This window comes from Lynx canadensis, chromosome B3 (assembly GCF_007474595.2).
Source record: "Lynx canadensis isolate LIC74 chromosome B3, mLynCan4.pri.v2, whole genome shotgun sequence".
Taxonomy (NCBI): domain Eukaryota; kingdom Metazoa; phylum Chordata; class Mammalia; order Carnivora; family Felidae; genus Lynx; species Lynx canadensis.
Window position 1 is genome coordinate 83,488,290 of NC_044308.2, and position 26,922 is coordinate 83,515,211.

The 26,922-nt window shown below is 43.5% G+C and overlaps 1 long non-coding RNA gene across 1 annotated transcript in view; it reads right to left on the reverse strand.

Annotated features, from left to right (window-relative positions):
* The window catches only part of LOC116738160, an 84,871-nt gene that overhangs the window by 16,790 nt on the left and 41,159 nt on the right, over positions 1-26,922 (reverse strand). Inside the window, exon 2 of the long non-coding RNA XR_004343803.1 lies at positions 17,174-17,269. This is a non-coding gene — a long non-coding RNA (uncharacterized LOC116738160). The remainder of the gene's footprint in view (positions 1-17,173; positions 17,270-26,922) is intronic.

Here is a 26,922-nt window from a genome sequence, read left to right on the forward strand (position 1 = left end):
GGGGTATCTGGCTCAGCTCTTCATCCACATTTTTTTTTTTAAATTTTTTTTTTCAACGTTTTTATTTATTTTTGGGACAGAGAGAGACAGAGCATGAACGGGGGAGGGGCAGAGAGAGAGGGAGACACAGAATCGGAAACAGGCTCCAGGCTCTGAGCCATCAGCCCAGAGCCCGACGCGGGGCTCGAACCCACGGACCGTGAGATCGTGACCTGGCTGAAGTCGGACGCTTAACCGACTGCGCCACCCAGGCGCCCCTTCATCCACATTTTTAATGAACTGGTTTCGGGGCGCCTGGGTGGCTCAGACAGTTAAGCATCTGACGTGGCTCAAGTCCCGATCTCATGGTTTGCGAGTTCAAGCCCTGCCTCAGGCTCTGTGCTGACAGCTCAGAGCCTGGAGACTGCTTCAGCTTCTGTGTCTCCCTCTCTTTCTGCCCCTCCCCCACTCTCTCTCTCTCTCTCTCAAAAATAAACATTAAAAAATAATTTAAAGAGCTGGTTTCTACATCCTCCTGAGTCCATGTGCAACAGGATTTTACAGATCTCTTTCTACCATGTCTCTGGGTAGTACTATCCTGATACTTACTTTTAGTTGCTTCTCTTCTTATAGCTAATCATGGCAGAAGCTATACATCTAGGCAGTACCCAAGGTTCTCTGAACCTCATGTTCACTCTGTCTTCTAATGAGAGCCAAATGCCAGCAGAGAGCCCTCTAGGGACTTCTGGGCCCTCCCAATACCGCACATGTTACTAGCACAGACACCCCACCAAGCTCTGCCCTTCCCTGCTCCTCCCCGTCTGCGCATACAGAACATGTGTCTGCCTTCCAGCCGCGTCCCCATACATTCAGATGAATGTTCCCATTTGAGGATGCCAGTCTACAGAGGCAATAAACAACAACTGAGAGAAACCTAAGTCAGAACTGGATTTCAATGCCGGCTCTACCTCTTACCAGCTACGCGCATTTGAGTAGCATACCCAAACAGCCTCAGTTTCTTCACTGACAGAAAATTGAGATAATAATTTCCACCTTCTGAGAAGAAATAATGGCAACCCTAGTACAGTGCCAGGAACCCAGAGGGTACTTGACAAATGCTAGTTTCCTTTCTGTTCTGACAAAGCTGCTGTGGCCAAAGGTCCCTCAACGGAGTCTGTACTCAGCCATCTGCTCCAAAAGACTAAAGCAAAGGTGCAAATAATTTAAAACCACAGTCCCCTTTGCCGAAATGAAGCATTCTTTCCTGTTGAGGAGGACTGCATCCTGAAGGCTATGGAGGCAGAGGAGTCTGCTCCCACAGACAGCCCCCGGAAGGGGAAGTCTGAGGGCTGGGGGAGGGGAGGTGCACCAGCTCTAAGAGATTCTTTCAGTCCTGAGGGAGCAAGTGTGGCCACCGGAAAGGTTTCAAACGGAGTCAGCCCACTGCCCTAAAGGGTTGCCTTGACCCAACTCAGGCCAGCAACTCCATGCCCAGCCCACTCTAGGAGGCAATAGGAAGAATGACTACATGGGCCACATCCTCCCTCAGAAAGAGCCAGGGAGCACCTCCCAGCTGCTCTGATCAGAATAGCATCTGGGAAAATCTGATGTCACCAACAAAGCCAACGAATGGATCTAGACGACGCCTCCAAGCTGAATCGGGACTGTAAGAGCCTCCCTCGGCCTGGCTTGCAAAGAGGCCCTAAGAGGGAATCAATCTGAGCCGGGGCTCAGCGCAGCCTGCAAGCCTCCCCTCCTGAATAAATGCATGTTGTTCTGCATGCCCAGAGGACAAGACTGCCTCTCCTTGGGTGACCTTGCTGGCAGCAGTGGCTTTGTTAGTGTGTGGACTTTCATCATATTCAAAAGATTCTACATTTGAAAAGAGTTAAGCTGGAGGAAGCTGGGAAAAAAAGAGTCAGAGAAGGCCTACTGGGGTAGCATAAGCCTTCAACCGAGTTGTCACCCCGGGGCCTGAGTGGGTAGTACACAAAGAGTGCTTTTCTCTCCGACACACACTTTTCCAAAAGCAAGGGGTTACCATAATAATAGTGATAATAACCCCATTTACTGAGAGTTGACCATGTGCCCGGAACTCTACTAAGCACCACTTTGCACCACTTTACGTCTGTTGTTTAATATAATCCTCACAGCCACTCCATGAGGTATTATCTCCGTTTCACAAACAAGGAAACTGAGTCTCAGAGATGACATACCGCCAGCTCCAGGTCATAACTGCTATTAAGTGGTAAAGCCACGATTCTCAATTTGTGAAGAGTAGTGAAGAAAAGTGTGGCATCTTAGAATTAGAGTCCCTTTTGGCTAAGGGCTTTAGGTTTATACACACGGAGGATCAGAAGGATCTCGAAGGCGTCCCAGTCTTCACTCAGGCTGCTCTGTCTCCTCCCCACCAAGGGCAGGAAGAGTGAATCCCTGGGCCCTCAGTGGAACATCACCTCTTTCTTGGGAGCATTTGTCACACACTGTCAACTGTGTGTGGGAGAGGATTAAGGTCCTTCCCTTCTTATCCTATCTTCTCACTTAGGAAGGTCAGAGCCAGGGCCAGCTTCACCGGCCTATGATCTGTGAGTCACACAGCCCCTGGCTTGAAAGGGTCCCATGTTTGATCTACATCTTTGCTGTCACTGCTTTAAAATTCCTAATAAATTTTCAACAAGGGAACTTGCCTTTTCTTTTCTCTTTCTTTCTTTCTTTCTTTCTTTCTTTCTTTCTTTCTTTCTTTCTTAAATTTATTTTGAGAGAGAGAGAGACAGAAAGTGAGAGAGAGAGGGAGAGGGTGAATCCCAAGTAGGCCCTATCCTGTCAGCACAGAGCTCGACTTGGGGCTTGAACCCACGAACTGTGAGATCACGACCTGAGCCGAAACCAAGAGTTAGAGGCTTAACCGACCGAGCCACCCAGCGGCCACTCCCCCACCCCTCCAGCATCTCCATTTTGCAATGAGCCCCACAAATTGTGTAGTTGGTCCTAGACAGAGCTTTCCACTTAGAGCATGGATAGCAGCCAGTCGAACCACAGTTTGTGTCTTTTGACTTGTAGCCTCTTCTCACAAGCAGTGGGCTGCCTGGTTAGAACACCACACATAATGGAGCCCAAAGAGCATGAATAAGCTCCTTTCCAGCAAACGCAGATGATACGGTTACCTGAAACTTGGCAGGGTAGAAGTTCCTCGGTAAATGTGTTTTTTCAACAACTGAACCTTGTAGTACCTGGTACCAATGGCTAAAACTGGCCACCATCTATGCCAGGTTTTACCAGATTTCATATAAGCCACAAAGCTTGCTACTCTTTCCTCATCCTTGTTGAAGTAGGAACGTTAAGTGCACAATCATAGCAATTATCACAATTTTTCTCAGATTTCCACAGCAATACAGAGGATCATAAGGAAGAAAAGGAGCATTGTCTGCTGTCCAATTATGCAGAGCATGTAGGAACAGGAGTGTTTGTCCCGATGTCAAAAATCCTTGTGTTTATCAGAAACTGTGCTTCAAGGCATGCTTTAGTTTATGGTGTTAAGGAGCCAGATGCCTGAATAAAGAGACAGCAGGCCTTAATCATTTTCCTAGGACTATGATTACCTGAAATAGCACTTGCTTTCACCTAAAGACAAAAGTGACGATTTGGGTAGAGAATCTGTGTTTGTGAAGAATTACGTTCCTCCAAACATTGATTTCCTGGGACTTAAAAGTTCTCATAGGCAATATGAGCCCAGGTAGATGTAACGGACCAGACCAAATCAAAATTAAGCAGAGGTCCCAAGGTTTTTTGTTTTTTGTTTTTTTCTTTTTTAAAGAGAAGAGCAACTATTTTGACCTACTGTATAGGTCTATTTCCCCCTCCTTCCATAAAAACACATACAGTTTTACCTCCTTAACTCAAAGGTTAAAGATTTTCCCCCTCTAGGTTTGGTGCCTGAATAGCTGACAAAAGTGATGTTTATTCCAAGTCATCATTCATTCACTCATAAGCCCAGGTCAAAACATGTGGGTACCCTGAATAGGCTAATAGTTTAGCATTGCTTCTACCAGTATTCTTTTACTATCCGTAGTGCCTACTTAATGGGGGCTGGGAAAGTCTATTCAATATTAATGAAAAATGAAAATGTTTTTGTTTATAACCCACAGGTCAACTATCTTCCCGTGGCCTTTGAGTATTTTCAAAGCAAAACTCTACTTACAGAGGAGCATTGTTGAGCGATGTAATTTACATGGCTCAGCAGACAGTATTTTGCTTTAAGAATCCCAATACCTTGTGTGTAGGACACCAATATATGTTCCCCGAAGACGGAAAGGCTCCTCCAGGGAAAGAAAATAACCCTGCTCCTTTTTTTTTCACCTTTTGGTCATTACTATTCCCCCCACTCATCTTTTTGTCTTCAAAGAGTCTTCCACATATTCGTAGAATTAGTGGATCTTGGTTTAACCCAGCCAGTATGACTAGGAAGCAGAACAAAAGCAGAAAACACTTCCAGTGCCTTGGTGAGCAGAGACTGGCAGTCCCAGCGCAGCAGCAGAGCCTGGACTTGCCTCTCCTCTCGGGCACATCTCCTCCACCCACACCCCAACCCCACCTACACAGACACACAGACAATGTCATCAAGACAACGCACCTTCACAAAAGTGCAGATTCACCAGGGAAACCAGACTCTGACACGGTATCTTAGTGTAACTCAAAGGGGATGTTGCCCACCTGGTAGTTGCCTGAACCTCCTCCACTGGGGGCTCAAGTGCCTTGAGCCACTATGAAGTTGCTTCTGGAAACTAGCTGGGTGATCCTCTCTGATAGTTCCCCTTTATCTGGGATCCCTTCAGTAGAAGGGCCTTCTGGGATACAAGACCATGGATGCCGGAAACCAGACAGAGTGATAAAGCCCAGCTGGGACTCTTTGGACACAGGGGGAAAGCCCCCAAATGCCTGTAAAAGTGGGGGGTGAAGAGGAGAGTGATGTATGAGAAGCTAAGGGAAAACTGCCCGCTAACAGACCCACGCAAGGTAAACAGCAGAAGTTGTTAGCTATTACTCCCTCCTCCTTTCCGTTTCAGAACCCTCCTGAAGGATCTCCTGGGATGTGCAGCAAGTAATTAGTGATAGTTGCTTGTTCACATTTACTCCTTGCACAATTTCCTCTTCTAGCCATAGAGAAAGCTACTTCTTGAGCAGTTCTGACTGGGAATCAACAGTGATGATTTAAAAAATCACTAAGCATGCCTCATAAGGAAGGCACGTTATTAGAACATTTGAATATCTTCAGAATGAGACCCACAGAGTCCTCTCCCTCCTGTCATTTATATTGAATGAGTGTTACTCCAGGACTTTAAATTATCTTAATATGCCTTTCAAATCTCTTTCTTCTCTGTTTAAGCCCCCTATTGAACCACCCTTGTCTGTTATTGTTACCATCACTGCTGATGCTCTTAAACAGTACCCGCTCTCCCTAGCCTTACCTTCTAGCTGGAGGTGCAGGGAATACAGTAAAATGGCAACAACAACAAACCAAAGCAAGGTAAGGAGTGCAAGTATCCAGAGTGTTGCAGATGTAAAGTGCTGGAAGAATCAAGAGGGAAGAGAGAGCTTTAAGCAGAGGCAAGCAGGATAAGAGTGGCAAAGATTTTGAGGCCAAAGCAGATCTGCTCAAGAGAAAGTGAATTCCTCTGTCCAAACTAGACCAATCATTCAAAACGGAAGGGCTCAAGAAAATGGCGTGCAGGTAAAAACTTGGAATTGTACATTTTTCCAGCTACCAACATGATATCATTGAACACAGAGTTGGAAAGATATGCACAAAATTGGCTTTCCTCAGGTAGGTGCAAGTTGGCTCAAGAACACCACTGGGGCAAGACCTCTGAGACCTATAACTTAAGTTTAGCTCAGTTTCATTTAGCCCCTAGACAGAACTTTTCAAGACTGAAATAGGCTGACACAGAAAATAAGTCAGCTACATCAATAACTGATGTGCTGACTCCATATGTACAATAATGGGGAACTTGGCCTATTTTCAGCATTGCAATTCCCTGAATGCTGTTTGCAACTCTGTGGCCCACCCCTAGTCTTAATATTCCCTTTCATAAAGGAAATGGAATCTTACCAGGCTCTGTTCAGCCTTTTAGGCTAAAGAGAATGTGCACCAGACCAACCTACAAGGTTACCACCATTGTGGATCCCCCTGACAGCACCCCCCAACTTTTCTCCAGATCTGCCTGGAAGCACAGGTGGTTATCTACTGACTATATCCATCCATGGTTCAAAAATGGTGATCTTGAGGCTCTGGCCTGGAAACTGTACTAATAGTACTCATAGAACTCCTAGAAGTACACACCTCAAGACTCTCTGAACTCAAAACTTCTTTTGTTTTCCACAGAGCAATTGGAAACACGAAAAAATAACATTTAGGGCTCCTGGGCAGGCTTCTTATAGGAAGCTGTACTTCCCCTGGGGGTCCTTCAAGCATTACCCCAGTTCTCCTTTAATAGCCACTCTAGGAAAAGGACACTACTACATGGGCCAGGCCATATCAACACTTCAGGACCAACATCAAATAGGGTAGTGGGAGGGGGTTGGATTGGGGTAAAAGGGAGACTGTGGGGAAGAGGGGTTCAGTGTCTAGTCTATGAGTTCTATATGAAGGATTTTTCTTCTATCCCGTATCTTGAAGGCAGAGCAGATTCAAGTGTCAAGGCATGAAAGCAAACATTTTCCAAGTTACCCTTCACCCTTTTACCCTTTAGAAATATATGCAGGTTTTCTCAGAAAACAATATGTCAGAAATAAGAAATAAAGAATAAAAAATACGTCCTGAAAAATTAATGTAAATATAAATGCGAGCTTTATTTTTCATCCAAATCCTGCTCCCAATTATTACTTAAGGCCTTGATTATGGTACAATTAGAAGGAAACATTCTAGATAGCTGCTGTGGGACATAGTCAATAGGCCCATTTATAATATCTTGGAGCCGTCTGAACTATACAACCATTCTCTCTTGGCCTCTACCCCTTGCTTTCCAAGTGAATTGAGCTAAATTCATTATGAGAGATTTTATTGTATCATACTCCCCTTTGCTAAATACCTGACTGATTTCATTGTTTTCTCAGGCCATGAACCTAAAACCTAATTGACAGAGGGATATGTCTTCTCTTCAAGTCGCACATCCATCCCAGCAGAGGAATCGCTGCGTGTCGGCTGCTCCTGTTCCAAAGTCCCTACTTATTGATCCTGATATTGCACAATTTTCCAATAAATCTTAATCACACAGACATAAATTAGCAGAAGTACTGAGAGTCTTCCTGAATATTCACCGGGTGAGAAATGCAGGTGGCTTCTCTGACTAGAAAAGCCTGCAGGCAATTGCATGCCATGTTGGGAAGGGTAAGTGATTTCCACTGGGAGAACTTATCATTTCTTAAATATTTATGTTTGTTTTCTCAGTTATAAAATTACTGCATCCCTCTCAAGAATTCTACCAAATATGTCTATTGTCTGAGGGGATTGTTTTTTCTAGTTTACTACAGCTTTCAAGATAGTACATACATGACTTTCAAAACCTCACTTTGAAAATTCAGGGGATTCTCTTTTGTCATGGGAGAGATGAGCAGGCTCACCGATTTCTGTAATGTTTCCCCTTTTCATCGCTGCACAGAGACATCACTCTGCACACTCCCAACACTCTTCTAGATGCAAAGCTTATGACAATAGAGAACCTAATATATTTTTTAGAAAGTTAATTTCTTTTTTTAATGTTTATTTATCTATTTTGAGAAAGAGAGCATGCGTGAGTGGGGGAGAGGCAAAGAGAGAGGGAGAGAGAGAGAATCCCATGCAGGCTCCATGCCATCAGCACAGAGCCCGATGAGGGCTCCATCTCAGGACCCCTGAGATCATGACCTGAGCCAAAATGAGTGGGATGCTTAATTGACTGAGCTACCCAAGTGCCCCAAGAATATAAAATTGAACAAATCTTGCATTTGCCATTTATAACCCATTTCCTTCTGCTACTTGCAGCAAAATCTTAAGATTTCTGAGTCAGATTAATTTATCTGAAGTGACCTTTACAATTTCCTTAGCCTCACTTCTGCTATAAGCAAAATGGGGAGAAACATATCTGCTCCTACCCCACAATGAAGAAAAAAATGGATAGCTAGGCTCCCCTGGGGAAAGTGGTATTCTACAGAGCACAGGATAAATGCTGTTGGAGATGGAATAAAAGGTTCTCCTTTCCCAATAATTTATAATCCAGGAGCCCTAGATGGGCCAAAGTCTGTAACAAAAGCCCAGAGACAACTCCATTCACTTACATTTGAGGATTAAGACCGCCGTCTTCCTTTCCTAATTTCCCAAGGTGCTTAGCACATTTCTATGACCAGTAAATGTGGTGGACTAATGAAATGAAAGAAATAGTCAGTTTGATTAGTGTCCTATCTCTGGCTGATATATGTACAATATTTAGTTCTTCAAAAACTAAAATAAAAGATTGATAACCCTTGCTTTGGATTACAAAGTGTCCAAAATCCAAATTAAAAGTGTTTTAACTCATTTTGTTATCATATCTAAATTTTATACCATTCAGCAGCTTTCTAGGACACAGAGTAGAATGATAGAGACTTGTAGACATTTCCACAAGAGAAATGAGATTATCTCACCTTTTGGAGCTTCGTTGGCGCCCTTCTGTCTGACACACATCAAAACATCATTAATACGTTTTAATGTGATTTGTCAACTTGCAGAGAGGGTGTATGAGTTCTAGGCTCACTTCAATGGTCAGAGAATGTCTCTGCTGAATAAAAGCCAATTGGAATTATTTTTAGTGTGTGCTACAGTCTATCTCTACCTGATTTCTTCAAAATGTTACCTAGACAGTTAACTTGCTTAAAGTGAATTTCTAGTTCACCAACTTTTTTTCACCAACTCAATGGGCTGCTAGATTTTAAGGAAAGAGGTCAGAGCTGAGTAGCTATCTTTCAAGTGTAACTTAGTAAGCATCTCTCAGTGATAACCAAGATAGTGGTGGCAATGAAAACCTCTGATGGGAGCTGAAAACCTTGAGTATCATGGTGTCAAATTTCCTATATTGCTACTTTCAGGCCAAAAAGTTACTACTCGATCACCTTAATTACGCTTAAAATATAAAATGCCCCAGATTTTTTACAGCCAAAATATAGTATGAGTCTCTTAAACAGTTCTATAATTAATTCTGAGGTTTTTCAATGTTCAAAAGATGCATACCCACTAGAGAAATCATCTGTCATCCAAAACTGTTCTGGGGTCTCTCCTCTAATAATTTTGGAGACACATCCTAGGCAGTGTAATGTGGGTAAGATTTCTTAATGACTAGAGGGCTCTTTGGCCAAGACATCAAATGGATTCCTGTCCACAACCCTAATGGGACAACTTGAGCCCTATTAAGAGTTATGATATCACCGCCCTCAAAATGGAGAGTTCTCACCCCGAAAGCCTGGGATTGAAGTAACCCAGTGCCCAATTCTCAGTGAAGTCCACTCTGGTATTACCCCCATATGTTCTTCTCTGGTTCTTAAGATTTTTAAAAGTCTTCGCTATTTCTACAGATACTTGAACTGGATGGAATCTTGACTTCTTTGAATATCCTTGTCAGGTAGGGTCACAAACCTCACAAGTATTAAATGAATATCTGATCAAATCTCTCATGGCTTCGTCCAAATCTAGTCATAGTTCTGGAGTCTATGCCCAAGACAGTCTTGCCCAAGGACTCTTGGTGGGATGATCTGGGCCAGTAATACAACAATAAGGAGTGTGATGGTAGTCATGATGGAAGTAGCAGTAGAAGTACTAGACATAATGCTATTAACAGACATAGGAATCAAGGCAGAAAATGGATAGGGCATGGGTAGCCATTACTCCAAACCTCACAGACAAAAACTAGGCCAATGCTGATATTTATATTCCAACCAATCTGTAGTCTCTTTCAGTGAATGTATCTTTTGTGAAGCATGTATTTTTAAACACTGGCATTTCCACACACCTTTTATACCATGCCTTTTGACTTTCAGCTGACAGCGAACATTTCAAGTTATTGCATGGCACTGTAGCAAAACCGCCAAAGGTTGATTTTCAGCACCATTGCCTTCTTTGTCTGTACAATGTTAATTTGAATAGTTTATTACAGTATAACCTTAGCATTTGTTTGTTTTTTAAGAAGAAAAAAAAATGAAAGAATGCAGTTGCCAGGGATGCAAAGCACAGATTTCAAACTTACTCTAATTGAGTTCAAGACAGAAATCACAAGTGATGCCAAAACACTCAAAAAACATTCACCTAACAGAGACTCTTGAGAACTTAAGAAAAAAACTGTTCCTAATCCCCTAGCATTCTTGATAGAGTGTCAAACTTGCTCAAGGCTGCTGCCTTATAGGCCACAGCCATTCAAGTTCAGGCCAATCAGATTCTCCATCTCTCCCATCTGCAGCCTTTCTGAACCCTGAGGCCTCCCCTTGAAGGACCTCAACCAAAGATATTAGAAAGAAGGCAAAGGCTGGACTTCAAGATGTATGACAAAGCTGTAATCATTAAGACAGTATGGTACTGGCACAAAGACAAACACTCAGATCAATGGAACAGAATAGAGAACCCAGAAATGGACCCACAAACATATGGCCAACTAATGTTTGATGAAGCAGGAAAGAATATCCAATGGAATAAAGACAGTCTCTTCAGCAAGTGGTGCTAGGAAAACTGGACAGTGACATGCAGAAGAACGAACCTGGACCACTTTCTTACACCATACACAGAAATAAACTCAAAATGGATGAAAGACATAAATGTAAGACAGGAAGCCATCAACATCCTCGAAGAGAAAGCAGGCAAAAACCTCTTTGACCTTGGCTGCAGCAACTTCTTACTCAACACATCTCCAGAGGCAAGGGAAACAAAAGCAAGACTGAACTATTGGGACCTCATCAAAATAAAAAGCTTCTGCATAGTGAAGGAAACAATCAGCAAAACTGATCATTTACTGTTATCAGCAAAAAGCAACTGATAGAATGGGAGAAGATATCTGCAAACAACATATCAGATAAAGGGTTAGTATCCAAAATCTATAAAGAACTTATCAAACTCAATACCCAAAAAACAAATAATCCAGTGAAGAAATGAGCAAAAGACATGAGTAGACACTTCTCCAAAGAAGACATCCAGATGGCCAACTGACACATAAAAAAATGTTCAACATCACTCATCATCTGGAAAATACAAATCAAAACCACCATGAGATACCACCTCACACCTGTCAGAATGGCTAGCATTAACAACTCAGGCAACAACAGATGTTGGTGAGGATGTGGAGAAAGAGGATCTCTTTTGCATGCTGGTGGGAATGCAAGCTGGTTCAGCCACTCTGGAAAACAGTATGGAGGTTCCTCAAAAATTAAAATAGAACGATCCTATGACCCAGCAATTGCACTACTAGGTATTTATCTAAGGGATACAGGTATGCTGTTTCAAAGGGGCACATGCACCCCAATGTTTATAGCAGCACTATCAACAATAGCCAAAGTGTAGAAAGAGCCCAAAAATGTCCATCGATGGATGAATGGATAAAGAAGATGTGATATATACACACACACATACACACACACACACACACACACACACACACACACACAATGGAGTATTACTCAGCAATCAAAAAGAATGAAATCTTGCCATTTGCAACTACATGGATGGAACTGGAGGGTATTATGCTAAGCGAAATTAGTCAGTCGGAGAAAGATATCATATGACTTCACTCATATGAGGAACTTAAGATACAAAACAGATTAACATAAGGGAAGGGAAGCAAAAATTATATAAACACAGGGAGGGTGACAAAACATAAGAGACTCTTAAATACAGAGAACAGAGAGTTGCTGGAGGGGTTGTGGGAGCAGGGATGGCCGAAATGGATAAGGAGCATTAAGCAATCTACTCCTGAAATCATTGTTGCACCATGTGCTAACTAACTTGGATGTAAATTTAAAAAAATAAACAAATTATAGGAAGTAAAAAAAAAAAAAAAAAGGCAAAGGACCTCTAGGAAGCACAGACTATGTAAACAGCGAAACAAGCACCAAGATTTTTTCTGAGCCAAAATTTTCTAGATGGTTCCCTCTTCAAAATCCAAACTAAGTGGGGGACTTGCCATGCCTTCTCTCACAGACACAGGTTTTTTGAACTCTTTGGAAGCTAAGCACCTGATAAATAAACCATAACACAATAAATTAAATTTGTATCACTGCATCTATCTCCCAGTATGAAAGAAGCTCCTGGTCTTATTCTTTCAAGGTTTATATTTCAAGGCAAGATTTCAGCATAATTTAGAAAGTTTCCTTTTCTATTGAGTCAATTTGCTGTTTTTGAAATATTGTACAAATAACTCACATGTACCATGTTGGGTGGTGAATAATCTATCTTTTGATGAAAAGCATAAGTTCTTTTTAGAAGGAATCATTTATTTCTTAACATCCCCAAGGCAAAAAACTCCCAAGATAAAGCTAGGACTCTTCCTCTCTCTGGTTTATTTGACACCATATTTATAAAATAAGTTTTCTAAATCAAATGATCTTGAATATGTGACTTGGGAGGTTTGTGCTCTTCGATTCCTAAGGAAGAAAGCTATTGGGGAATGTTCATCATTCATTCAATCACTCATTCACTAGACACTCATTGAGTGCACTGGACTTGCAGAGCACTGTGCTAGGTGGTAATACTAAAGGATGGGGAAGATAAAAAGATTAAGAAAGCATTCCTCCACATTAGGAGCTTAGAAGCCTATAATACATGAACCAAGCACTAAGTACAAAAAGCAAATAGGAGACAGGATGGTGCCTACATCTGATTGCACACCAATATCACTTGAGAAACCAATTTAAAATAAAGAGTCTTAAAATCCTGAAAGAGAACACAGGCAGCAATCTCTCTGACATCAGCCACAGCATCATTTTTCTAGATATGTCTCCTAAGGCAAGGGAGACAAAAGCAAAAATAAACTATTAGGACTACACCAAAATAAAAATCTTTTGTACAGCAAAGAAAACTATCAACAAAATGAAAAGGCAACATACTGAATGGAAGAAGATATTTGTAAGTGATATATTTGATAAGGAGTTAATATCCAAAATATAAAAAGAACTTATACACCTCAATACCAACCCCCCCAAACAATCCTATTAAAATGGGCAAAGAAGACATATAGATGGCTAACAGACACATGGAAACATGTGCAATATCAGTAATCATCAGGGAAATGAAAATCAAAACCACAGTGAAATCTTACACCTTACACAATCATCTTACACCTGTCAGAAGGCTGGAATCAAAAAGACAAGTAATAAGCATTGGCACAGTATGGAGAAAAAGGAACTCTCATGCACTATTGGTGGGAATGTAAATTAGTACAGTCACTGTGGAAAACAGCATGGAGATTCCTCAAAAAGTTAAAAATAGAATTACCATATGATCCAGTAATTCCATTACTGGGTATTTACCCAAAGAAAACAAAAACACTAATCTGAAAAGGATATTATGCACCCCTATGTTTACCGCAGCATTGTTTACAATAGCCAAGATATGGAAGCAACTGAAATGTCAATCAATAGACAAGTGGATAATAAAAATATGGTACATACACACAATGGAATACTAGGCAGCCATAAAAAGGTGAGAACTTGCCATTTTCAACAACATGGATGAACCTAGAGGGTATTATGCTAAGTGAAATAAGTCAGACTGAGAAAGACAAATGCCATATGATTTCACTTATCTGTGAAATCTAAAAAACAAAACAGGTGAATAAATAAAAGCAGAATCAGGATCTATAAATACAGAAAACAAACTGATGGTTGTGAGGGGAAAGGGTCGTAGCGGATGGGGAAAATGGGGGAAGGGGAGTGGGAGATACAGGTTTCCAGTTATAGAATGAATAAGTCACAGGAATAAAAGGCACAATGTAAGGAATATAGTCAATGACATTGTAATAATATCGTACAGAGACAGATGGTAGCTACATTTAGCATAGCATAATATATACAGTATATATATATATATATATATATATATATATATATATATATAGCATAGCATAATATATACATGTATTATAGGCTTCTAAGCTCCTAATGTGGAGGAATGTTGTACACCTGAAATTAATGTAACATTGTGTGTCAACTATACTGAAATTAAATTTTTTTTTTTTAATTTAGGGCACCTGAGTGGCTCAGTCAGTTGGGCATCCAACTTCAGCTCGGGTCATGGTCTCGCGGTTGGTGAGTTCAAGCTCCGTGTCGGGTTCTGTGCTGACATCTGGGAGCCTGGAGCCTGGTTCAGATTCTGTGTCTCCCTCTCTCTCTGACCCTCCCCTCCTCACACTCTGTCTGTCTCTCTCTCTCTCAAAAATAAATATTTTTTTAAATTAATTTTTTTAATTAAAAAAATAAAAAACAAAGATTCTTGGGCCCCATCTGCTGGGCTGAGACCTACTGAATCAGAAGAAACTGAGAATTTGTTGGGGTTTTGTTTGTTTGTTTGTTTGTTAAGTAGGCTTCACTCCCAATGCAGAGCCCAACACAGGGCTTGAACTCATGACCCTGAGTTCAAGAGTTGGACACTTAACCCACTGAGCCACCCAGGTACCCTGAGAATTTGTATTTTTATAAATAGTCGAAGTAATTCTGAGATTCAGGCAGGTGGGGAATTCCAAAGCTTAAATAATGTTCTAGTGGCTAGAAAATCCCACGTAGGCCCTACCACGAACACCAATAGCATTTTGCTGCCAACTCATAGTCAAGATCAGGGACACTGAGATCCTCATCTGCAAAGCCAGAAAACTAGCCTACAAAGAAGGGGTCTGACTTGCCCATAGAGAGTATCCAGCTGGATATGCATCTTTAACTAGGAAGTCAAAGATTTCTAGCTATCATCACATTATTAGGAAATCAAATACCTATTTCAGCAGTATGCAAGACTATTCACACAGAATCACCGCTCATCAGAGCTGGGTGGGACCTCACAGATGGTTACAGGTCTCAGGCGGTAACGCAAATGACTAAAACAGGCTAGAGGGGTCAGGAGTTAAAGGCCACCCGCTGCCCCACCTGAGCTGGTACTTGCCATGAAACAACGTGGGCCCAATGTGCCATTTCTTCCAAATTTTCAAGAGAAGCCAGAAATCTGGATTTGAAACACTCTGCATGCAAATAAAACAGACTTCACAGACAGATTTGCCCCACGAGCTACCAGTCTGTAATTCCCGATGTAATCCAAAGTCTTCACTTGACATGTGAGAAAAGAACCTGGTCCTATCCCTTGTATATTTTCAGTTTGGCCTGCACCAGTAAGGAGAGAGAGTTGTGGTTGAATTACATTCTGCTCTTTTTCCTGGGTTTGATTTTGTCAATTTTATTGATTGGCCCTGATGTTCAAAGGCAAGTTTGGACGCCCTGGAATCTGGCATCCGGTGGCTGGAAGATGCTCACATATAAAAGCCCAGCACTCTCACCCCAACTCAGGACAACTCTGCAGAGCCACCCCAGCTTCACAGCTCCCCAGGGGATGAGCTAACACTGTTTTTGTGGCCACATCACAGCCAGGCTTCCCCCAAGGCCCAGTCCTGTATCCCCTACAGGTGTGGGTCCCAGAGCACTCCCCAGTACACTTGCATAGCTTCTCTATCTTCAAGTCTGCTTCCCAGGAATCTGGCCCCCAATGTCAAGCACGTCAGGATCTCACCGAAAATAACCTCACCTGTGACAGTCCGGACTTGCAAAGTCAAATCAGAGGACCATTCTGTGCAATGTGAAAATTTCTTCTGTAGTTTATTTCGAAAATGGTTTTATTGGTTTTTGAAAAATCATACTATAGTAGATGCTTCCTATTTCACGTCCCCACCTCTGCCCACATCTGTGACGGGCAGTTCCAGAAGTTCAGACTCAGCTGGTGTTGACAGTGTCTGGCTCCTTTTTCTGCCATTACACTCAGAGCTTTTTCTGAGGCTTCAGGGCCCACTGGCCCCTCACAGGTAGAGCCCGCAAAGATGGGGATGTTTGTGCCAACGAGGACTGGGAGCTAATGGATTACTGCTCCATCCAGTCTCCTGGCTTTTGGGCAAGTCCCAGGGCAAGGAGCTCCCATTCCCCACCCCACAGCCATTATACACCCTGACATGGGCTTCACCCACCCCATCACCTCTCTCCCTCGGTCCTTTTCCTGGGATCATGTCTCAAATCAACCATACCAAGTCCGGAATGAGATAGATGCATCCTCAATTTTTAAATGCTCAACAATACGCAAAAGTATAAGAAGAGAGTAAAAGTGCATTTGCAAAACATCCCTCCAATTGTATTTCTATGCATTAATGCCCATTTATAAATAGCTTCAAATAGATTGGATCAACCTAGATACTCTGTGTACTAACCCGGCAGGTCCCTTCAAACACTTGTCTTACTGAGTACATTTAAAATTCAAACCACCTTCTACAATCGTTTCATTCATACATCCATTCATTTGACAAATGTTTGTTTCAAGTCTTCTATCTGCAAGGCACAGTGCTAAATACTGTAGATGTTACAAAGACATCTCCCATGCCCTCAGGGTGTTTCTATCCATTTTTCTATTTAATTTTTCAGGAGCATATCGATTGAACAAATTAAGGCCTGCATGTTTTCAAAAACCACATTAGGACTCCTTGAAATCTAATGCCACAGGCTTAAATTAGAGTTTCCATCCAACTGGTAGATATAAGATGAATGGACTCCTGGGTTCAAATTTTGGCTCTGTCACTAAGCAGAAGTGTGACCTTGGCCCTCATTTTTCTTGTTTGTAAAATGGGGGATCATAATAACTCTTGTCAGTAGTTGTGAAGACAAAATGAGGTAATCGATATAAAGAACTTGGCATAGTGCCTGACACAGAATAAGCGCTCAATACATTTTCACTATAATAATTATTTTCGTCTCACATTAACCTCAGGTCCACTAAGTATGAAGCATGGATCCAGGCACCATGGGAATTGGGCAGAATATTGAAACTCAAAATACAGACACTGTCCAATGCTTTTCCACTCGTCAGTTTTATCAGCTTGGAGTCCCGTCACTGTCACTGGGGAGCTAAGGCACCAGAAACACAGTGCGTTCCCCTGACCACTCCCTGTAACCACAGAGAGATTGGTCTCACCTGTCAATTTGTTGCCAGTGCACAGGTGCAGGTGGTGGTTTTGCAACTGGAGTTTGCTCTGGGCCCCCAGAGTCCTGCACGCAGTGTTTACCAATCCTGTAGGGAAAACACAAACCAGAGAACATAGAAGAGATTTAAGTATCAGATTTGCTCAACTGTCTGAGCAAATACCTTGCTGGCATGGAGACTCATGCTGCATTTCAACTCCTCAAGAATTATCTGCTCCGGCAGTCACTCCCTAACACATATGTCCCCTCAGTATGAGGGGACATGTTCACCAGGAGCTTCTCTGTCTTCTATCTTGTGTAGTCCTCCTAGCGTCCGGCACAGGCTTAATCCTCCTAGATGCTTAATAAATATTTGTCTACTGATTGGCTGAGTGCTTACAGATCTTAAATATCACCCTGGCAAAGAAAGAGTGTGAGGAGTGTGGAGAATGTTTTAGGCTGTGCATCTCTTTTGAAAACCTGACTTTTCAAAAACTTCCTGCCTACGCTTTGTAAAGTGCTTTAAAGAGACAGAGAGAGAAAGAGAGAGCAGATAAATTCAAATTAGCCTCCTGATGCAATCGTGTGTGTCTGGCTGAGAGTGGAGCAAGGGTGGAAGCAAGACCAGGATGCCTGCCACTCCATGCACAAAAGATTGCAAAACCAACATCGCATAGATTGGAAAACATATCTAAGGTGGTGGCAAGAACAGGTGAGAAAGGAGATTGTTCTACAGCTGAGGACAGCAAGCCACTGCCGAAGATATATTTTGTTTGAATTGTTCATTTGTAAGACAACAACAACAAAAAAAAAGTATTAGAATTAAATTAGAAACACTAGAAACACCAGATCCAAACTCTACAAGGTAACAGTTGGCTCTAGTTTATTCATATTCGTTCCTACCACCCTCTACTGTCTCCCTGTTATAAAGTTGCATGTAAATTGCCATTTGTCACCTTGCTTCCACTATAGTTTTTCTTACAGATCACATGAGGAGGAAAATTGGGGCTCCTGGCTGCCTCAAGTGGTAGAGCATGTGACTCTTGATCTCGAGGTCATGAGTCCAAGCCCCACACTGGGTGTAGAGATTACTTTTTTTAAAAAATTGGGAGTAAAATGAAATGTTTGCATTCACGTCTCTATCAAAACTGGGAAAACAAAAGACAGACTGAAAGGGCCACATTGCTTCATGAAAATGTTTTACCCATGGCCCACTTTACTCACTTATGGCACATTCTGTGCCTTGTGGGCATTTTAACCTGCATCTTATATTAGTTTTATATTGTAATTATCACAAATTACTGCAGTTTGGTGGCTTAAACACAACACAGATACATTATGATTGTGAAAGTCAGAAATCCAAAAGGGTTTCACTGGACTAGAACAAGGGGTCTACAGGGTCTCTATTGCTTCTGAAGGCTTTTAGGGGAGAAAATTCGGTCCCTTGCCTTTTCCAGCTCCCCTTGCTGCCCACATCCCTGGGCTCACGGCCCCCAGTCAGGAACCCATCTCTGCTTTTACTCCAATTTCTGCTTATAGCCATCATATCTCTCTCACACACAGCCCTGCTTCCCTATTGCCCCTGTATGGGCCCTTGTAATTACATTGGGCCCACCTGGATAATTCACTCCCCTCCTCAAGGCACTCAGTTTAATCACATCTACAATTCCCTTTGGCCACATAATGTGACACAGTCCCAGGTTCCAGGAATTAGGATGTGGGCATCTTCGGGGAGCCATTATTCTGCTTATCAGATACCCTGTTACAGAGGCCAGGAATTGTTATGCCACTGCTTTCTGAAGAGAAGAAAAGGGGGAGGGGGCCAAAGGAAAAACTAAACATTTCAAAACTTTTGAAAATAATCCAGTTGAAATTCAACTTGCTCAAACTTCTGAACCTGAACAGGGAAATAAGGAAATAGAATGGTGAAGTGGTATTATGTCAACATTTAAATCCCTTTCCAAGTCTGGAGAATTTCCACCTTATGAGTTTTGGTGGGAATCAGGACCACTTTCCATCACAGGGTATGAATATGTTAGATACTGACTTTCCCATCATCCCTTGCAGCTGGGGCTGGCCTGGGATCTGGCTGCACCAATCAGAATGAGTCACAAGGGCTTGGAATTGAGAACTGTTAGCATAGGAAGTAAGGAATAGGCAGCTTCCTCTCTTTGGCCAGGCAAAGGCACCCACAATTTTCTCATCAAAACCCCTAGTTCTAAGGAGAACTAGGGCATTTTTCCTGCTTTGAGCAGGAATGCTTTTTCAATCACTGAGCTTGGTGTTCCAGCCTCACAATCATCCTGTGAACTACCCAATATTTTAAGAAACTCCTTCCCTGTCTAACTCCATTACACTCAACTTCTGCTGCTTGCAATGAAGACCAATGCAGAGAGTATATGGCTACAAATTGAGTATATAGGTTAAGATAGGTTAAGAGCTCTGGACTCAACCAGAGCTGGGTTCAGGTCCTAGATCTACCCCTTTCTAGCAGTGTTTTAACCCTGGCCAAGTTACTTAACCTCCCTAAGTTTCAAAGTAATTGTAACGGTACTGACCCTAACTCATAGGTATATGGACACCAAACAGGATAACACAAGTGAAGGACTTAGTCCAATGCTTAGTACATAGTGATAGATAGCTAGGTAAATAGCAGCTACTATTAATTTTAAAGCCTTTGAGTTAAAAATGTCAGCAAAGAATACCAATCCCTCAATATTCATTCTCCTCTCTTTCTTTGGTAATAGAAGCCCCAGTTTTAGATGGGCACATGGCCACATGGAATAAGGCCTATCCCAGACTCCTCTGAAAGCTTAATGTTCCTGTGTGACTTGGTTCTGGCCAAGAGGGTATAAGCTGAAACAAGCAACTTCTAGAAAATGTCCTTAAAGAGAGCAGACGTGCTCTAATTTGTTTCTTCCTCTGTTACTTGGAATGCAAATATAATGGCTGGAGCTTGGACAGCTTTGTTAGGCCATGAGGTGGAAGCCAAGGGCTAAGTAGAGTGTAGTGGCAAGATAAAAGTGTCTGAGAACTGTGGAATGCGTTCACAACCCCGGTACTGATTACCTTCAGGTCTCCTTTACTCCATAGAGAAGTGAACTTCCATATTGTGTAAGCCTGTGGTATTTTGGATTGCCATCACTCACAGCTGATATCACTCACACCTAATTGATATCAGAGTCCTTCCTACAACATCCCTAGTGGTGAGTCAACTGACTTTTGTTCGAACACTTTGAGTTATGAAAGCTTTGCTACCTGACAAGGAGCAAATTACCTTCTATTTTTAAAAGTTGCTTTTGTATTATATAGTTAATATATGAATCCACTGTGATTAAAAAACATGTAAAAAATGTTTTAATGTTTGTTTTTGAAGAAGAGGTGGGTGGAGGGGCAAGGGAAAGGGACAGAGGATCGGAAGCAGGCTTCGTACTGACAGCAGCAAGCCCAGTGCAGGGCTCTAACTTATGAACTGTGAGATCATGACCTGAGCTGAAGTCAGAGGCTTAACCAACTGAGTCACCCACATGCCCCCCAAAAATGATATATTTTAAAGTATGAAATTCCCCATCATTCCCACTTCCATGGATTTCCTCCCTCAAAACTAACCATGGTCGGGGCACCTGGGTGGCTCAGTTGAGCGTCTGATTCTTGATTTCGGCTCAGGCCATGATCTCGTGGTTCATGAGCTGGAACCCCACATCATCATCAGAGCCTGCTTGGGATTCTCTCTCTCTCTCCCTCTCTCTCTGCCCCTCCCGAGTGCTCTCCCACTCTCTGCCTCAAAATAAATAAATAAAACTTTTAAAAAAGAACCGACCATGGTCAACAGTCCAGTTATGTCTTTCTGGTCCAATCTCAATACAATTACATTCATACCAGTAGTGTAATAGTAGTGAGAATGCAGAGAAGGGACCCGACAAAAGAGAACCCACAGTACTCAATAACTGATGAGATAAGAGAATGGTGGAATTGAGAAGGGAGAACAGTCAAACAGGCAATCCAGGAGTCAAGCCGAGGTGAAACTGGGCAGGATGAGGGGGCACAGCAGAAAAAAGAAGAGGAGAAAGGATAATTACCAGCCCAGTTCTGGACAGTTTCATCTCCAGAAGTTGGCTGAAGCCACAGGCAGGTGTCTGAGAGGTTCAGAATTGAGGGTGAGGAATGCAGTCTCCTGCAAAGAGCTGGAGCTCAGAGGAGGAGAATGCGGTGATGGGGGGGGAGGGGGGAGGGGGGGATGGAGTTGGGGAGGGGAGGAGAGAAGGACCGCAGGCAGATTTGTGGGGGGAACACCTGCCTTTAGAAAGGTGAAGAGAAAAAGCAACCAGAACAGAAAGCAAATAGGTAGTTAGAAAGGGGAGGGCAGATTTCCTTAACATAAGAATGTATTACTTTTTCTTAAGCTTAAAATAATGAAATGAAAACTGAAGCGAGAAAGAACACGAGACAACTCAGCAGTCTGTAGGTGAATGAGGATGAGGTCACTGGGAAATTTTGAGAACAGCCATTTCCCTGAGCAGCGATGGTGGACACAGATTACACACAATGGAGGAGCAGGTGGGTGGGGTGGGAGTGGAGAGCTGAGCACATCCACCATTAGTTAGGACAGGCTAAACTCCAGATGAACCCACATCTCAGTTTTTTTAACACAATAAAGGTTTGCTTCTTATTCCTGTGAAGCCTGAGATGGGTCAAATTCGCATCTTCCAGCTGTGCCTTCCTGGACACAAGGCAGAGGAAGTAGACAGCAATGGAAGTGAGAAGCGGGCTTTTTTTTCCCTCCAGTTTTATTGAGGTATAATTGACAAATAAATTTGTATATATTTAAAGTGTAAAATGTGATGATTTGATATACATATATTTTGTGAAATGATTACCATAATCAGGTTAATTAACACATCAATCACCTCACCTAGTTATCTTTTTTGTGGTGTGGTGAGAATGCTTAAGATCTAATCTCTTAGCAACTTTCAAGTGTACGATACAGCTTGACTACAGACGCCATGCCGTCCATCAGATCCCTAGAATTTATTCATCCTATAACCTAAGGCTTATTGACCAGCATCCCCCCATCTTCCCCAGCCCACAGCCCCTGGTAAACACCATTCTACTCTCTAGGACTTGGAATTTTTTTAATCTTTTTTTTAATCCCACATATAGGGAGACCAAACAGTATTTGTCTTTCTCAGTCTGGCTTATTTCATTTAGCGTAATGTCTTCTAGCTCCACCCACGTTGTTGCAAATGGCAGGACTTCCTTCTTTTTCCTGGCTGAATAATATTCCCGTGTGTGTGTGTGTGTGTGTGTGTGTGTACCACATCTTTTTTTTTTTTTTATTTTTTTTAACGTTTATTTATTTTTGAGCCAGAGAGAGACAGAGCATGAATGGGGGAGGGTCAGAGAGAGGGAGACACAGAATCTGAAACAGGCTCCAGGCTCTGAGCTGTCAGCACAGAGCCCGACACGGGGCTCGAACTCACGGACCACGAGATCATGACCTGAGCCGAAGTCGGCCGCCTAACCGACTGAGCCACCCAGGCGCCCCTGTACCACATCTTCTTTATCCATTTGTCTGTTGATGGACACTTAGGTTGTTTCCATATCTTGACCATTGTGAATAAGGCTACAATGAACACAGAAATGTAGATACTGCTTCATTTTCATTTCCCTCAGATATATACCCAGAAGGATTATATGGTACTTCTATTCACTTTATTTATTTATTTTTAAATGTTTGTTTATTTTTGAGAGAGAGAAAGAGTGCAAACGGGAGAGGTATAGACAGAGGAGAAGACAGAGAGTCAGAAACAGGCTCCGGGCTCTAGGCTGTCAGCATACAGCCCAACACGGGGCTCGAACTCACAAACTATGAGATCATGATCTGAGCAAGAAGTCGGATGCTCGACCCACTGAGCCACCCAGTTGTCCCTGGTAGTTCTATTTTAAATTTTTTGAAGAACCTCCACACTGTTTTCCATTGTAGCTGCACCAATTTACATTCCCAACAACAGACACTGGTTCTTTTTTTTTTTTTTTTCACCTCGATGTGGAAGCTACACCTGTTCGGCTTTGTCCTCTATGCCACAACATGTCATCCACTTCTTTCCATAACTTTAAGGGAAGATTTAAAAAGGTTGATACTCCCGGGACACCTGGGTGGCTCAGTCGGTTGAGCATCAGACTTCGGCTTGGGTCGTGGTTCATGGGTTCAAGCCCCATGTTGGGCTCTGTGCTGACAGCTCAGAGCCTAGAGCCTGCTTCGGATTCTGTGTCTCCCTCTCTCTCTGCCCCCTCCCATTTGTTCTCTCTCTCTCTCTCTCTCTCTCTCAGAAATGAATAGACACTGAAAGAAAAAAAATTTTTTTTAAATGGTTGATACTCCCTACAGTCAGAGTAGACAGTGAGCTAGCCATGTCTTTTGAACAGTTTGTTTAATCTATTTTATTTATAATACTTTGTATAAACATGAAAGAAGTGGTTTCAGCAATTTCCACTGCAACTCTGGACTCCAGCAAAGTTTGTACTTACAGTCCCAGCTCTGCCTGGGGGCAGATTTAAACTGGCAGAAGAAATGAACGGCACTGCAGCCCAGCTCCCTCCACGTGCACCCTGCTGCAGGGACATTTTTGCTAGTGGCCCAAGGTCAAACTGTCCGGGCATGATGAGCTCATGGTATGTGCTATGCCTGGGCCTGTCCTTTCTCTGTCCCCTCCATGGTGTTTGCTTTTCATTAGGAGTCTCAAAAATGCCCTGTGACCCCTCGACAACTACAATCACCATTCACCGGGTGCTGCTGTGCTCCTGAAATGTGCACTGTCCCACTGAAACCTCACAGGAGCTCTGCAGAGCAGGTATTATTCTTAGTTTACAAAGGGCCAGAGAATTTAGGCAAATGATAAAGATTCCATAGGTGCAAAGAGCATGGCTGAGCTTCACAGCTCAGCCCATTTTTCTCCAAGGCCCAAGCACTTTCTAGTGGTCCACCTAGCCTCCTGGCTAAAGGACATGATAAGAAAAATGAAAATAGATCAACAATAATCTCCTTAGAGCATTACACAATGGCCTTTCCAATAGAGTCTGTTTCCTCAAGGAAAGAACATAGGAAGGGAGGGCGGGACAGAGACAGACACTTTAGATATTGCTTGGAACACTCTATGCATGGTTTCAATATCTGAAGCTGTGTTGTCCTCTGTTTTAAGAGCTACAGGTCTGTGCCCAGGCTGAGCATAGGACAGGGCCCTGAGAAAGAGCAGCGGAGAAGTGGGAGGAAAACGGGGAGAGAGGTAACACAAATACCAGGGGCACACAGGAGACCCTGGGCTCTCCACGCCAACGTCACCAGCCTATTAACAGGGTGCAATGATTTAAACACATCAAAGATTGGCATGTGGAGCTAAAGGGAGAATGCTAGAGGTTTGGCTTAAAACAGAAAAATAAACTTGCTTTTTCCTCTTCCTCCTAAAGCTTGTCCTAGGCTGCAAGTGCAAAGACACTTAGCCACGGAGGCTCCGGTGGCTCCTTTCACCCGCTGTTTGCAGGAAGGAAGTGACAGTCCCACATCACAGAAGCCCTCAGCTCATCCGCTTTCTCGGCTAACAGACTTCATTTCCAGCTTCACCTCACAGCCACTTGTGAGCCCAGCCCTGATGCCCAGAACAGCCTCTGAGCCCACATTTGTATGTCGGTGTGCGTACGTGAGTCCCTTCTCGTGCTGCGACTCAAACTAAATCAAGTACTATTTTCAGTCTGAGCAGCTGCCAGGTTTTCACGGCCAGGTTAGTGGAGGCGGCTCTTCACGCCCTACATGAACTGGTGTGAAACACGAAGAACACATCGGAGGAGATCAAAACCTTCAGCCTTTCAGGAAATACAAGTTTCAGACACTCCACATCAGTGATATCACTACAAAGATAGACAATTTTCCTTATTTTCAAAGCCCGTTGGAAGGAGCCGCAATGGCCGGGTACATCTTGCACAGGTTTTGAAGTCCTGATGTGATAGAGGGGCAGGGATTTGTGTGTCCCCAGCCCAGGCTCCCACAGCACCTACAGGACGCTGAGGGGAGAAGTCAACATGCAGTATATGGTGGGCATTAGCTCCGGGTCCCGGCCTCGGCAACAACTGTGACTCCCAGAGTAGGACTCAGGAGAGGAGACAGCTCTGATTTTAAGATATGACTCAAGTCACCAGAGGCCTTATTTTCCCTTGGCCCTCAAATTCCAAGTTCATAGGGACTCCTCAGGAATAAGTATGGACTCAACTATAAGGCACAGACCAATGGGGTCCCCTGGCAGACCCTATGAATAGGGTCAACGGCCTCAAATATTTTGCGTGGGTCATGCTGACCCAGTCCTCAGTGGGGGTGGGATGGAAGGTTATATGCTTCCTTAAAAAGGGTATGGACGAGTACAGCACTTTAGTGAGGGAATGGTTTAACCCAAGCCATGATGTACCTGAAGAAGCAACTCAAGTACCACCCCAAAACCATATATTAAGTTCAATCTACTCCCAATGTTGTTTTCTTTCCAAAAGAAACCTGGGAACTGGTTCAACAAAATAAACCCAGTCTGGGCCAGGGCCAACCTGACTGCCTTTAAAAGGGAATGGAGGCAGTGGGTGTGGATGGAAGGCAGGAGAGGGGAAGGAGGGTTTATTTGGGGCTCCCATGAAGGAGAAATCCGGCCTTTTTGTGCCTTGGCCATACCCTCCACCCTGTCCTCAGCACATTCTGTTACCCTAGCCTAACCCCTGCTATTGCTGGTGTCCTTTCTCAGGCTACGAGTCTTGGTCTTGCTCAACTGAGGGAAGTCAGGGAAGGTTCTGGAACTCACACGAAGCAACCTGACGAGATGGCTCAGAGCCTGGCTCTCCTGACTTCTATCCCAGTGGTCTTTCTTACCAGAACATAGATGAATGACCCGGTCTCTTCTGTCACAAAGAGCAATATCGACAAAAATATCCCGGGGACCTCTACAGTTGCATTCAGTAATGTAATCATTCTGTGAGTCAACTAAGTTCCAACTCCAAGGACACATGGTGAGGGCCCACCTGTCCCTTCTGACTCCTCTCCCCTTTATGCGTGAAGTGCAGAGGAAAGAGCACCTTCCCACTCGGCAGAGAAGGCTGAAGCAAAAGGCCCGAAGTGACGGGGCCAAAGGTCACACGAGCAGCTGGTGCTGGAGATGACCATGGACAGAAACTACGGCACCACCCGCATCACAGCAAGTCTCGCCTCTCAGCGCAGAACCTGCGGGCAGCGGACCTGTACCCGAAAGCCCGGTCGTCCTTGACACTGAGCATGCAGCCAGATCGCCCTTCCCCGCTGTGCACCCACTGTATAAAAATGTGCCGTCCAGGCCCTGCGAGGGGACAAGCCAGCTGATGCATTAAGTAGAGTCTAAGGGTGGGAGCCAGACTTTACATCTTCTTGCCTCAGGTCAAGTTCTGTAAACTTAAAGTTTTAACCCACAAAAATGTTTCCAGGGCTGAGAAATTTCAGGGCAGGTAGGACAGGCAGGCTTAGCCCTGGAATCTCCTGGGAGGCCTGACGCTGCCCCCTCTGGAGCAGGAACTAAGGCCAGGGACTTGTGGCTCCCAGCTGCTCAGGGGGACTCTGTCCACAGGCCCAGATCACCTCTGGAAGTTTCTGACCAGCAGTGAGCTCCTTTGAGCCCAAGTGTGGCAGGTCGCTGGAGGCCTCCCGATATGCAGAGAGCAATCTGCTGCCTGACACGTTCACCCTGGCTGGCTGGCTGCTTTGCA